Raw genomic sequence first — 14353 nt, forward strand, 5'->3', positions numbered from 1 at the left:
TCTACGAGATCCTGGATAGGAGATTTGAGAAGCTTTCTACAGGACCAAAACGACTGCGAAAGACATGCATGTGTGTCTATTGTTCAACACAACATGTATGTCCTGTTACTCATTTTAGGTGGTTCATGTTTGGCACTGTAAACTTTATTTGATAGTAAAACATAGGAATCTACGGAGTGAATCCAATAACGGCAAACACCGAAACGATATACAACTATTGACTGACGCCTAATAATCCATATGGTGTATGTGTATATGAGAGGTGTGAGACATGTCCAGTGCCTCACCCAAAGGGGAAGTGGGGGAGAGAGGGAGGGGTGGGGTTTTGTGGTGTCACATGTGGAGACAGGTGAGACTGTGAGAGAAGGGCATGTTGTTCACACACAAACATCCTGCTCAGTGTGCTGGTGGCTGGCTGTTGACTGGCTGCCTGGTCCGCCTCGTTTCTCATCCTAACGAGATTGACTTCCTTATTATCACCGAAACGCATCCCTGTGGGAGACAGGTCTTTAGGGGGAGGACAGGAAGGACGTGCTGGAGAGGGGGGAAGGGGGGCGAGCGCACGTTCTCTAGCAAGTTATTAGTACAGCCTCATCCCCTGACTTCTCCCTGAATTGTGATCCTATTGTATTGGAGCACAACACTCTTTCTTTCTCAGTCATCTCTTTTGGTTTTGACACAAGGCTGTTAGAGAGAACCAGGTCAGCACCCAGCAGCTCTGTTCATCTGATGTGGGGTGGGTGGGCAGAAGGATTTTAGCAACCTGGTGTGTGTGTGTCGGAGAGTAGAGTACAGACACTTACATTTCTGAAGTCCAGTGTTCATCTGCGTGTGTGAGAGAAGCTGGAGGGAGAGGTCACCTGGCCCTGGCAGACAGGCCAGCATTTCACACAGACACTAATGCAACATGGGACACTGGGTCCTCCTCACACTACAGGGGGAGAGAGAGGAGGGGGGGGGTCAGAACTCAGTCATAACTGCAGGTCCACATATACTGCATGGAGATAATACAGTAATAGTATAGAGCAGCACAGGGATGGCTAATTACAACCCTCAGTTGTGAATCACTTCAATTATAACATCAAACAGCTAGTGGTACAACATGGGGCAGATTCTGTCAATATGCATAGGCAGGATGAAAATTACTCAGTTTGTTGGTCAGGTGGTACGACCCTGCTGCTACCTGTGCACTGACTCTACAAGATCTTAGCAGGAGGAATTAATTACCCTTATATGAGTGTGTGTGTGTGTGTGTGTGTGTGTTGCACTCCACTCAAAGAAGCCACTCCAGAGAGCAGTAGCAGAAACATGGCAGTAAGTACCACATCAATCCTACGGTCCCCAACCAGGTCCCAGGAGGCTAGCGCTACAACATGTGTAGTGGTACATTTAGGGGACGTCAAACAAAGTACAGTAATAGAGACCAAACCGTATGAAAAATAAAAATAATAAGGTACTTTACATAGTGAGAAGCTGTGTGTGAGAGAGGTTGCCACTGAGTAACAATCAGAGGTAACAGCAGCAGTAGAGAGAGAACAGCTTTAATTGCAGTCTGCTTCACTTACAGTATTCAAAACACCACAGATGCTTGCTTAATCAGCACGGAAGGTCAGTCAGGGAGTAAATTAAGTCGACAGAGTGCGTTGCCCCGTGCCCTTCTCCTTTACTGCCGCGTGGCATCAGAACAAACACCGGAGCACAGACAAAAACCACACACACCGCGTTGTTATGAGGGAGGCAATTACCCACCAACAACCTTGGCACGGCCGTCTGCCGCAGGGTGGCGGCTTATAAGCGCCTGTCCCCCGTAGAGGGGGGAGAGAGAGGGGAAGGGAGAGGAGGGGGCTGAGATGAACTCTTTAAAAACACAGGCACTGAAAAAGGTCAGGATGACAGCTCTTTTAAATCCTCCCAGCAAGGGGAAAGAAAACAAGCCTTAATGAAGCTGGCAGTTACACAGGGAGAGATACCCGAGACGGAGCTGTCTTGTGCTGCACCTTGGGGTCTGGGTGGGGAGGTATGGGGTCGGAGGGGGGCTGGAAGTGACAGGGAGGTTGGCTGGGCGGGGTGGCATGGGGAGGACAGTTGGGGCCTGTGGAAGGGTGGCTATGGGAGGAATGATGGGGGGAGTGGGCGGTAGGAGTGCTCTATCTCTTACTAGCACACAGATCTAAGGATTTGTTGCTGTTTCGTTCTGTGCGGCCAGGGTGATGCAGCGGATTTCAGTGCCGGTCTTAAAGCTGCAAGGGAGATTTTCAGCTTTTTCTCTCTCAATTCATCTTAGTGCCAATATTTCTCAACAAGGATAGTAAGAATGTTTTCAAGAACAAAGGCATTGGGGTGGAGGTAGTCAACCTCACATCAAATGCAGACGTGTAGAATATAGACAAGGAAGGGAGGGTTACCAGTCAAAGCAAGATCCCAATTTTCGATTGGTTTGTTTTATACACACCCAGAGGCATCTACCACAAACACACACAATCATCCTCCCCCACAGCGCCCCTGAATGTCAGAAAACTGTGGAGCGCAGCAGCAAAGGTCAGCCTACGGTAATGCTCCAGCTGACACTCTGCTTTAGAGTGGTAGAGAGACAACAGCAAGAGATGATGAAACCAGACAGACAGACGGGGCCCTGGCCTAACAGCCACCCAGTCACTATGATACATCTACTTCAAATACACATCAGACAGAAAATAAAACACAGGCTCTTTCAACAATACACTCAGACAGTGCAGTAAGACTCTCTCTAGCACCGCTATGAAAGATCAGATGCTGCAGCAGTGCTGTGTGTGTGGCTTCTGCTACTCCAACCGATTCCTAATTGCCCACAGGGTAAAACCCAGGTGGGTTAGATTGGTATGATGTGGACTTTACTCTGCAGTGACCCAGGCAGGCACCTGTATATCCAGTTGATTACAATCCTTACTGGTCTTGCGCGTGAAGTATGTTTGTGGTGTCATGGCTCAGCCAGGGGAGTTAAGCCAGGTGTCTAACACTGACTGACCCAGACACCCCTGTTGCCTTCATCATGGCATTAGAGACCCCATGACGATGCAGTGGGTGAGCCTCTTTTTAGAAGAGTGATGTGATAAGAGATAAAAGCTAACTTTCCTCCATTTCTCTGGGGCAGAACAACTCTCCCATCTGTGGAGAAGAAACAGTGTGAGGGTGGAAGAGGAGAGGGCCATTTATAAAATGACACCAGCCAGCTATGAATCATGCCTCTGATTGCTTTGGTCAATACCTCCCCACGTCAGGGCAATCTGCCTTGGTTACACATTCAGGAGGAAGTGTAGGAAATGTACAATAGGGCAAATTTCAGAGAAAAACAACCCAATACTTTAGGGGCTGAAAGAAACCGGGCGGTGTTCAACTGTAGTGCAGCCTACGGAAGGGGATAACTAGTGCATGCAAGTGTGTGTATGTGCATGTGCGAGTGTGTGATGTGGTGTGTGAGTGTGTGATGTGTATGAGGCGTGTGAGTATGAGGTGTGTGTGCGTGAAAATTAAGAGTTCTGCATCAAAATAAGCAACTCATTAGAAAAGATGCTTCCGAAAAATGCCTCCGTGTTACAAAAACAAGGTGAGAAGAAAACCCTGTATGGTTGGTTGGTTGCAGCTAGTCCTTAGCAGTCTTTCCCAATTAAAGGCGAAAGCAATTAAGAAAGCTAAGCCTTTGTGTTGTTCCATTGTTTGTGATAATGGCTGAGGGAGAAGGAGAGGAGAAAGCAGAGTAGGCTGTATGCTGCTGTTATCTAATTGCGTTTACCCTGAGGTTATAGTGTCAATAATAGAGCCAATGAATAATCTTGTTGGGAGAAATGCATTGTATCCTTAGCATGAAATAACTTTTATTTTGCGAGTGAGGAGAGCTGAATGCTGGGGGAAAAGAAAGAGAAAAAAATAGCTTTTTACCCTTGAATTCCGAAACAGAACATTCTAAATTAAAAAAGACCTCGCCTGCTCTTGTGCATGTTACTCAGAACTGACTGTTCACATCAGTGTGGCCTTCATTAGCCCATCTGGGTTGTACAAACAGTAAGGGTGGAACAGGATTTAATGAAACAGTGCTGCTGCTAGCCCAGGGCCCACAGGCATGTAAGCCAGCGCTGTTCTGTTCCACTGTGTGTGTGTGTGTGTGTGTGTGTGTGTGTGTGTGTGTGTGTGTGTGTGTGTGTGTGTGTGTGTGTGTGTGTGTGTGTGTGTGTGTGTGTGTGTGTGTGTGTGTGTGTGTGTGTGTGTGTGTGTGTGTGTTCGACATTCTCACACAAAAGAGTTCCTGATGACTGTAGCAGATCCTGAGGTGTTTAGTCCTGGTCTGGGCTGGCTGACATGTATATTTTTCAACCATAAAGATGCCAGCCCTCATCAATTTGGAATGTTATTTGCAACTAAAGAGAATGTATGTGTACTTAAATGAGTGAGGGAGGGGAGAGAGAGACAGTGAGAAAGGAGAAAGAGAGTCTCAGTATGGTAATGTTTCCAAACAGGCAACACAAAAGGTGTCAAAAATCAAACTGTCAAACAAGGAAATTGCATTGGTGGTGTTAACTGAGAGCGAGCTACTCAGAGCTGAGGGGGAGGGGGGAGTAACAGATTAACTGACACTTCTCTAATTAAAGGTGAAGGGGGGATGGAGGAGAGGAAGAGGAGCAGCAGCCAGCGAGCCAGACAGACAGCCTCCACCTAAAATAGTGCTCAGTCCGCAATTGGATAATCTCGGACTGTCTGAGTGTCAGAGGAGAAGTCTGTTTTACAGTTAGAGCAGAAGCTCTTAACAGGATGAGATGTCATGACACGAAAGGGAGGGGGGACAAAATGTATGATCCCTCATCACCCCATTGGCCTCATCTTCACATTGTGTCAGTCTTTAACATCAGTGGCTCTCATCTTTAGCCTGAATGAGAGCCTCTGGGCCTGCCCCTAGCCAGTCAGCCAACAGAGTACTGACTGGATACTCATCCAGGCTGGTCACTAGAAACAGATAGTGATTTTGGACATCTGAAAAGATGCTGAGAACGTCGATATATATGACTTCCTCTGCACTTGAAAAAAATGCTGCACTACGGCAAACCACTGTGCTACAGCAGACCACAATGCTCTAGCAAGCCACAATGCTCTAGCAGACCACAATGCTCTAGCAGACCACAATGCTCTAGCAAGCCACAATGCTCTAGCAAGCCACAATGCTCTAGCAAGCCACAATGCTCTAGCAAGCCACAATGCTCTAGCAAGCCACAATGCTCTAGCTAGCCGTGAGAATACTATGAAAACTGATGACACCTAGAGCGCCATTTTTATTATTATTTTGTTTTAAGCCTTCCCCAAACCATAGCTCTTACCACTCAGAATGAAGGGCTAAACTGTTAACCATTTGAGTTGTTTCTGTTTTAACCCTGTAACCAAGAGAAATAAACCCTGTAATCACATGGAATTAATGCATCAAAAAGATAGATATTCATCCATAATACATTGAATTTCGAAGGGAAACGATGAGATCTTGTTGCCTCATCTAGCTGGGGGTGTGTCTGAAATGGCACACGGTCTCCTATTGGCCCTGGTCAAAACTAGTGTACTATATTGGGAATAGGCGGCCATTTCAGACAAATGGCTGCGTGGACTGGTAGAGTGAGTGACTATGAGTCAGGAGATATGACCTGGTGGTGTCCTGACCTGATCTCATCCCGAGGCTATAGTCATTACAACACACACCCACTGAAGGGCTGAAAGGAATGAGCGTGGGCCAGTAAGCCATGGACAGTCTAGTCCAGCCACTGGCTATTTCACCACAACTCTAGTCTAGGGGACTCACTGTAAGGAGCACTCATGGCTCCTTGATGTGGGAGGTGAGAGACTGGAGTGTGTGTGTCTGTGTGTCCATGCTCAAAGTTAAGGCACTAGTCTGAAGAAGCCGACAGAGGTGCATGCATTGCATGCTGGCCTGGAATACCAATTTCCCTGGTCCCTTCTACTAGTGTCATTTGACGGATGTGTTTACACCAGATGTAAAATGTGTGGACGGCACTGCCAAAACAGAGCAGATCCAAACTGAAGGATGCCTGGCTACTTCTTTATTTACCCATCTATCTACTCTACATCCATCCACAGAGCAGACAGAGGGCTGGAGAGGACATGCCTCAGCGAGGGGAAAACCAACCGCTCCCGGAGATGTGACAGTCTAAAAGCGAACAAACGAGAAATCCCAATGGTTGACATGCATTAAAAACCACAACAAGATCTCTGGGCAGCGCTCCAGCGATGTAGGTTTTTAAACACACCATCTAAAAGCTCTACATTTGATTTAGTCACTCTAAATACACCTGGCGCTAAATCTGATTAAACACTCAGTTGCTTGCCTTTAAAATTAATCAGCCAGGGGAGTTTTATAAAAACAGCAGTGGCAAGGATCTGTGGCGGCCATTACTCTTCCTGCTCTGCAATTAACAGAGTAGCACTTGGCAGGGTTTGGAGCGGGGTATGTGAGTGGAGTTGAGCGGTTGGAAATTCCCCTCATCGCTCAGGCAGAGTTCTTTCCCCCACTCCAAATTCAATCCATACATTTTTTTGTTTAAAAGGAACATTTAAACAAACACTCCATGTACTTTTGTGACTATGTACTATTTGGTTTTGAAGTAGGTTATTGTAAGCTCTCAACAGTTCAACAACTTGTCGTAGGCTATTAAACAATGACCTACCTGATAAGAAGCTGGTGTGTTAAAAAACAAATGGCTTTTTCTCTAATTTATTGATGATCAGATATTTCAGTTTTAAGTCTTGCTGTTGTGCAATTACAAACTTATACTCCTATTTTTTTTAACAACAGCCAACATAGAAATCAAAATGTCCCCGGTGCTGTTGCATGGGCTCATTAGTTGTCCTTGCCATCAATTACACAGATTGTTACACCCAGCTGGGACACCCCAATGGAGCGGGAGAGAAGGCCAACTGCAGACATTTTTTAAATCTGCTCCTCGCTTAAACCGCCTCACGGGCGCTCCGCTCCTCGCTTAAACCGAATCAGGGGCGCTCCTCTCCTCGCTTAAACCGCCTCACGGGCGCTCCTCTCCTCGCTTAAACCGCCTCACGGGCGCTCCTCTCCTCGCTTAAACCGCCTCACGGGCGCTCCTCTCCTCGCTTAAACCGCCTCACGGGCGCTCCTCTCCTCGCTTAAACCGAATCACGGGCGCTCCTCTCCTCGCTTAAACCGAATCACGGGCGCTCCTCTCCTCGCTTAAACCGAATCACGGGCGCTCCTCTCCTCGCTTAAACCGAATCACGGGCGCTCCTCTCCTCGCTTAAACCGAATCACGGGCGCTCCTCTCCTCGCTTAAACCGAATCACGGGCGCTCCTCTCCTCGCTTAAACCGAATCACGGGCGCTCCTCTCCTCGCTTAAACCGAATCACGGGCGCTCCTCTCCTCGCTTAAACCGAATCACGGGCGCTCCGCTCCTCGCTTAAACCGCCTCACGGGCGCTCCTCTCCTCGCTTAAACCGCCTCACGGGCGCTCCTCTCCTCGCTTAAACCGCCTCACGGGCGCTCCTCTCCTCACTTAAACCGAATCACGGGCGCTCCTCTCCTTGCTTAAACCGAATCACGGGCGCTCCTCTCCTCGCTTAAACCGAATCACGGGCGCTCCTCTCCTCGCTTAAACCGAATCACGGGCGCTCCTCTCCTCGCTTAAACCGCCTCACGGGCGCTCCTCTCCTCGCTTAAACCGCCTCACGGGCGCTCCTCTCCTCGCTTAAACCGAATCACGGGCGCTCCGCTCCTAGCTTAAACCGAATCACGGGCGCTCCACTCCACTCACATCCTCTGGATTGGAGCAGCCCTCGTCTGCAACTGTTCAAACACAGATTGGCGGATGACAGATGCTGCTGAGGGAGAGAGACTTGCATGCCACAGGAGAGGAGAGTCCCTACTCTACAGTATACCCTCTCAGGGGTAGGCTAACCACACTACAGCTCTGAGAAAGGCCTAGTTGTCCTTATACAAGAGCAACATTATCCCTTTTCTATCTTTCTAATTTTGCTCTTTATCAAAAGGAGACAATGCAGCCAGACAGTCACATGTTGAGTTGATTGACACCTATACCAAGCTATGTACTGTTTGTAACAGCACTACTGCAGATAACGATTCTACATCTGCAGATAGCACATTGCAAAATTCAGGTCAAGTTCACAGGTTTTCCAGAAATCCTAGTAGGTTTCCCAGATGTCCTGCATAATTCCTCCTGATTCCAGGAATCTTCAAAACTGGGATTTCTGGAAAACCTGGGAAAGTTACGGAACATTTTACAACCCTATACATTGACGAGCCATACCACAGAAAAGAGGGAGGGAGTGAGTGCGCAGGGTCAGCAGGGTGGGTTAATGTGAGAATCCTGCCTGGTGTCTGTGGGTTGTAAATCAGCAGGAGGCTGTGATGCCCCTGAAGGGACACTAAAGTTTCAGAAGCACTAATATTTCAGTCGTGGTGTGGGCCTGCCTCTGAGAAACATACCACACAGCCAGTTAGGCAAGGAATTACAGCTACGCCCAGGGTAAATTCTCAGCAATACCATCTTGAATATGTGTGTGTGTGTGTGTGATTTACATTTAAGTAATTTAGCAGATGCTCTTATCCAGAGCGACTTACAGGAGCGAAATAGGGCTAAGTGCCTTGCTCAAGGGCACCAGCAGATTTTCCATCTACGTAATAGGCTCTGGGAGTCGAACCAGCAACCTTTTGGTTACTTGCCCAACACTGTTAACCGCTAGGCTACCTGCCTGATACGAGAGTGAATGTGGCGTAAAATGTGTGCGTGCTGTGTAGCCTGATTCAAAATCTGTGTGTCTCTGCCTCAAAATGTGTGTGAGTAAGTCTAAAATATGTGTTTGATTGAGTGCACACTGCACAAGCAGGAGGAGAGATGAGGGGACCAGATGCCAGCGTTTTGTGTTTTCTGACCTGTCAGACCTAGTGAAAAACTGTTTAATACCAGCCAGCACCTTCTCCCATGGCCCCACAGATTGACCCAGCCCAAACACGACTGTGCAGCCCAGCCTCTCCATTATGGTTAAGTCTCAAATGGGCTTAACTTAGTCTGTCCAAAAGGGCACCCTATTCCCTATATAGTGCACTCTCTTTGACCCAATGGGCCCTGGTCAAAGCTAGTGCACTTTATAGGGCATAGGGTTCCCTTTCAGACCCAGCATTAGTGTGTGTGGACAGCAGTGTGGACAGCTAATGCACAACAGCATTGTTTCAGGCCGGCTGGCGCAGCAGCATAGAGAAATTAAGATGGAGTGGTTTGATTTCATATGTGAGCAGGTGCATCCATTTTGTGCTGCTCTTCCCCCCCACCTCCTCTGCCTCTCACTCTGTCAGGCGCTTATCAGAAATTGGACACCCCAGTGACAAATTGAGCCTACGATTAAAGGGAGAAAGAGGAAAGCTTTTAAAGTGCTGCTGATTGGGATCCCAGGCTGCCTTCACATAGGAATCAGAGATTGGGTGGTGCGTGTGCACACGTAGAACAGTGGCTCCTGACACGCCCCTCTCTCCAGGTGTTCCTACGGCTCACATTTCTGCTCCAAATGCACAGCAAACAGATCCAAATCAATGCAGCTGTTCCTCGGACAGACGGACACACACACTCACCACACACACCCCCCCTAGTCAGCTGTAAGATGAGCCTTGAGCAGCATAATGACTCCCTGCATGACCAGTGTGATTTCTTATTCTCTCTGCAAGTGAGTCCGGGGTGTGTTCAGCAGGGCACAATGTAGCGGAACGTTCAGATGGAAATATGTTATGGAGAACAATCATGCCTCTATAAGTATAAGAAATAATGTAGTCTCTATGCATAACATTTCTATTTGAGGAGAGGTAGGAGGGGAGCAAAAGAGGGGACGGGAGGACTCGGGTATAGGCAGCCACAGCACCAGGGTGTCAGGCAGCTTGATGTAGGAGGAGGGTCAAAGGAGCTCCAGTAGTCTGAGCTGTGGGAGAGCTAAGGCCATTAAATCATCCTAAAAGGACTTAACACACAAACCACGAGGCAGGCAGGCAGCCACAGCACTGAGCAGAGGAACGCCGCCCTCAGCCTGGCTAGGACATTTATCCACAGTGCCATTAAACTATACCGACCTCACATAGCCTAAATACACACATACACAGTCAGATATGCACACCAGAATGTGGTGAGAGGCCTGCCATGCCCTCCCTGTATGCCTGACCCTTTTCCCCTGTATGTAATGGATTTCCTGGTCGATACAACCCAAAAGGTGAAACAATTATATTTTCTGTCCATGTACAGCAGCAGGTAAGGTCAGCTCAATGGCAGCGCTGACATTCAGTCTGGGCCCCACAGAGAGCCAGAGCCTCTCACACAGGGCCTGTCTGGGATAAAAGAGATCATTCTCACTGGCCCAGAGTTTCTAAAGGTGTGTCGCCAGGAGCAGAGAGAGCAGCGCACATTTGGGATCCCTTCATCTCCTGTGTGTGTGTGTGTGTGTAGGCCACCCACCCAGACAGGTGCCATCCCCAGCCCATGTCCAGCCAGCCGCTCTCTCAAAGGGGAGCCAGGCAAACACAGGGCCGGCATGGCAAACACAGGGCCGGCATGGCAAACACAGGGCCGGCATGGCAAACACAGGGCCGGCATGGCAAACACAGGGCCGGCATGGCAAACACAGGGCCGGCATGGCAAACACAGGGCCGGCATGGCAAACATCTCAACCCTGTGTTAGCCTGGGAACATCTGGCCCTCCCAGGCTCAGAGCGGCAGCCCCGGTCAAAGCACACCGCACTGTCCATCTATCTAAAGCACACCACAGAGTCTGTCTGTCTCCTGCCACTCACTGGGAGAGGAGGGAGGGGATAGCGGGGAAGAAGCATGGTCTGCATGGCAAATACCTGATTGTAAAAAACAGATTAATATTTATTGATATATTATTCTGAAAGAACTAGGCCTACGCCGGTTATGATTATAAAGAGCAACACACACACACAGATAGTCACACACACATTCTTGCATCATGCCCTCTCCAACTACCTAACTCACACAGCCACCTTTCCCCTAGCTGTCCGATGGTTAAAGACTGATGAGACCTGCTCAAAGGTCTATGCAATTGAACCCAACATTAATGTACCCAGCAGCAAATTTTTCGCCATCGACCCGCTTTCCTCTGCAATAAGGCTGGAGGCATCAATCAGGCTGAGATTGCAGACAGCAGACATGGGCTGAAGGAGGAGGGGACTTTGGATGGAGCAGATTAATGATGAATGGATCTCCGATATGGCTTGGCTAGAACCGCCCAGACCCGACCAGGGCTTCTCAGAGGACATATGACCTTTAACAAAGTCGACATGAAGTGAACACCACCACCACAAACTACATAATATTAATTTGCCTTATATAGGCCTACAGCAGGCATCTTCAACCTTTTCTTGCCCAGGGACCAACTCTCAGGCAAACCGGCAACCCCCATCATGTTAGTACAACTTGTCTTATCGTCAGGTGAATGATAATGGCAAGGAGAAGTAATCAAAGATTTGGTCGTTTTCATTGTTTCGACCTCCCCACCGTATAATTAGAAGAGGAAGTGTAAACAAACAGTCTATTAGCTGGAAAGTTAACTCCAAACACATTCGCTAAGAGCAGCTGTTTAGCTGGTTACACAAAGGTTAGCCATGTGTTGGTAAAATTGTACGTCCATGTAAAGAAAGCTTACCAGCAGCACCTGCCTCACTGGTGGCTTATTCGCGGGTGCTTTTTCAAAGCCTATGTCAGACCCTCCACTGTGTGTAATTGGCACCAATGAGTGTAATTTGGTAAATATTCGGAGTTGAGAAATAAAGTTTACATAATTAGAAGATATTCTCCGTTTTCTACTATAAGTATGCAATTCAAAATGTTTTTATTCTGTTGTTGCAAGCGATATTCATAAAAACGTTGGAATTTGTTAAATATATTTTTGCAGAACCCCTGCAATACATGGGGGCGCAGACCTCCGGACAAATATCCCTGGCCTACAGGACAGTGTGTACAAGGCTTCTGTAAAATCAATCTGCCTCAGTCGTCATGAACACCATCTGACCTGGCACTAATACAAACCAGATTATACAGGACTGTGTAAACCTATGCAAAGTCAATCTACTGATGCACAACTATTTAGCAAATATTAGACATGGCTTGCTCTAGCCATCCCATCACTATTACAGCTGCGCTGGCCTGGCCCTCTCTCCACCATTGAGACCTTCAGGAGGTCTGCTAGCCAGGGCCCTTTTGGATTTCTAAAGAGCATTTGCCCCCCACACACTACACTGAGGTAGAGGGGGTAGAAATAGAAAATAGATGGGGGGGGAAGGGGGGGAGCTAGACAGATGGGATGGGTGGTACTGTGGGTAAATGTAAAATAATCCTCAGGGCAGGGTGTGGATGGTTGAGCGGTTATACCCTGTTCTGCTCCCGCTCTGTCACATGGGAGAGGCAGGCAGCAGGCAGTGATACAGGTGATTTAGTGAGGAGTGATTTAGCAGGGTGGCTTACACAGCCTGCTGGCCTTAGCAACAGACTAGACATCCATAAGAACCTGTGTTCAGCTGGAGCACTGAATAATGGGGAAGCAGCCGCCCATGTCCAAACAGTAAAAATAAATAACAATGATAAAGTGTAAACTTAAATGATATAAAGTGTGTAGAAAACAAATAATGGAACGACAAACAACTAGCAACTAAGGGAGAATCAAAACTTCCCCAAATGATGCATTCAGGAGTATTTTTGTCATGGCATGCAGCCCCAGATATTGTTTTAATGTTTGAGTCACTCTGATAGCATAAGTCATGGCAAAATGTGTAGAATTGAAGGAAATATGCTTTAAAACTGCACATTTTTCTCGTCAGCACATGGCAACATGTATAGAATTGCAGAAAATGTCCTTAAAAAAGCTATACTGTGCCTCCAGAGTGGCGCAGCGGTCTAAGGCAATGCATCACAGTGTTGCAGTGTCACTACAGCCTGGGGTTCAATCCCAGGCGGTGTCATTACCGGCCGTGACCGGGAGTCCCATAGGGCGGCGCGAAATTGGCTCAGATTCGTCCGGGATAGGGGAAGGTTTGGCCGGGGGAGCTTTACTTGGCTCATCGCGCTCTAGCGATGTTTTGTGGCTGACTTTTTGCAGGCTGACTCCAGTCATCAGTTGAATGGTGTTTCCTCTGACACATTTGTGCGGCTGGCTTCCGGGTTAAGCGAGTGAGTGTTAGGAAGCGCAGTTTGGCACGTTATGTTTTGGAGTCCCATGACTCGACCCTCGCCTTGGGGAGTTGCAGCAATGAGACAAGATCGTAATCACAAAATTTGGGAGATAATTACAACAAAAAATGAAATAAAACATCTACTCTGAAGCCAACAGGAAGGCTCCATTGGGCGCACCCACCACCTAAGCCCCATTTTGATCTAGAAAAAACTCTGGGAAGGAAAGAAGGAAAAAAACATTTGTAACAGGGAAAGAGCACAGGCAATGGTCAAATAGAATCCACATAAAGAAACAACAAACAATATAGGTCAGGGTACAATATTCTATTTCTCAAAGTAAAATGGCATTTGATGGCAAGTTAGAACTTGAAAAAACATGCAGTGTCTTTAAAACTCAGAACATACCAATTATAGATGGAGTGAATGAAACGGAGTGACAAATAAATAACAAATAAGTTCTTTAAAGAGGGTCTGCAATTAATAGCAATCTAATAGTTCCCCTAATTTCAGTTTATGTGACAAAACAAGCACTCAAGAGTATAGTGAATCATTGTACCATCTAAACCGCTGTGAAATATATTTTATACAACCAAAAATATTGTATTTTCAGCTGGTGTACAAAACAGAAAGTAAAAGATGCAAAAAAAACTGAACCCTGGGCCTTTTGCATTTATGTTTTTGTATTCATGTTTCTATGGTGATTTTTTTACATTAGTGAAAAAAAACTATAAACATCCAAAGTGGGTGTATATATATATATATATATAAAGATTCAAAAAACAAAACTTAAGAACGGGAAGCATAGAAATAGCGCACATAGAAGGGATCTTCCACTTCTTATACTTGCTTTCAATGAGAATGATAGATTTCAATACGAATTTGGTTGGATCGCCCAAAAGGTTACATTTTGCAGCTTTAATCTGCATGCCTCATCTAAAAACAAGATAAAGTGCTGCTGGTATTCAAAAGCGATGGAGTGTTTTGTTTATGTGTTTGATTATCTTAGGAAGCAGTGAGGCCATGGCCCTTTGCTCTAAAAGCCTGGCCCAGGCTGAGTTGAATGGGTTCAGCCTAGCACTTCACACAGCCAAGACTAATCCCTTTAAATCCATAA

General features: G+C 47.1%; 1 pseudogene; it reads right to left on the reverse strand.

Moving 5' to 3' along the window:
- Positions 1-14353, reverse strand: part of LOC124010815 — a 51587-nt pseudogene that overhangs the window by 14426 nt on the left and 22808 nt on the right.

This window comes from Oncorhynchus gorbuscha, linkage group LG02, assembly GCF_021184085.1.
Source record: "Oncorhynchus gorbuscha isolate QuinsamMale2020 ecotype Even-year linkage group LG02, OgorEven_v1.0, whole genome shotgun sequence".
Classification (NCBI taxonomy): Eukaryota; Metazoa; Chordata; class Actinopteri; order Salmoniformes; family Salmonidae; genus Oncorhynchus; species Oncorhynchus gorbuscha.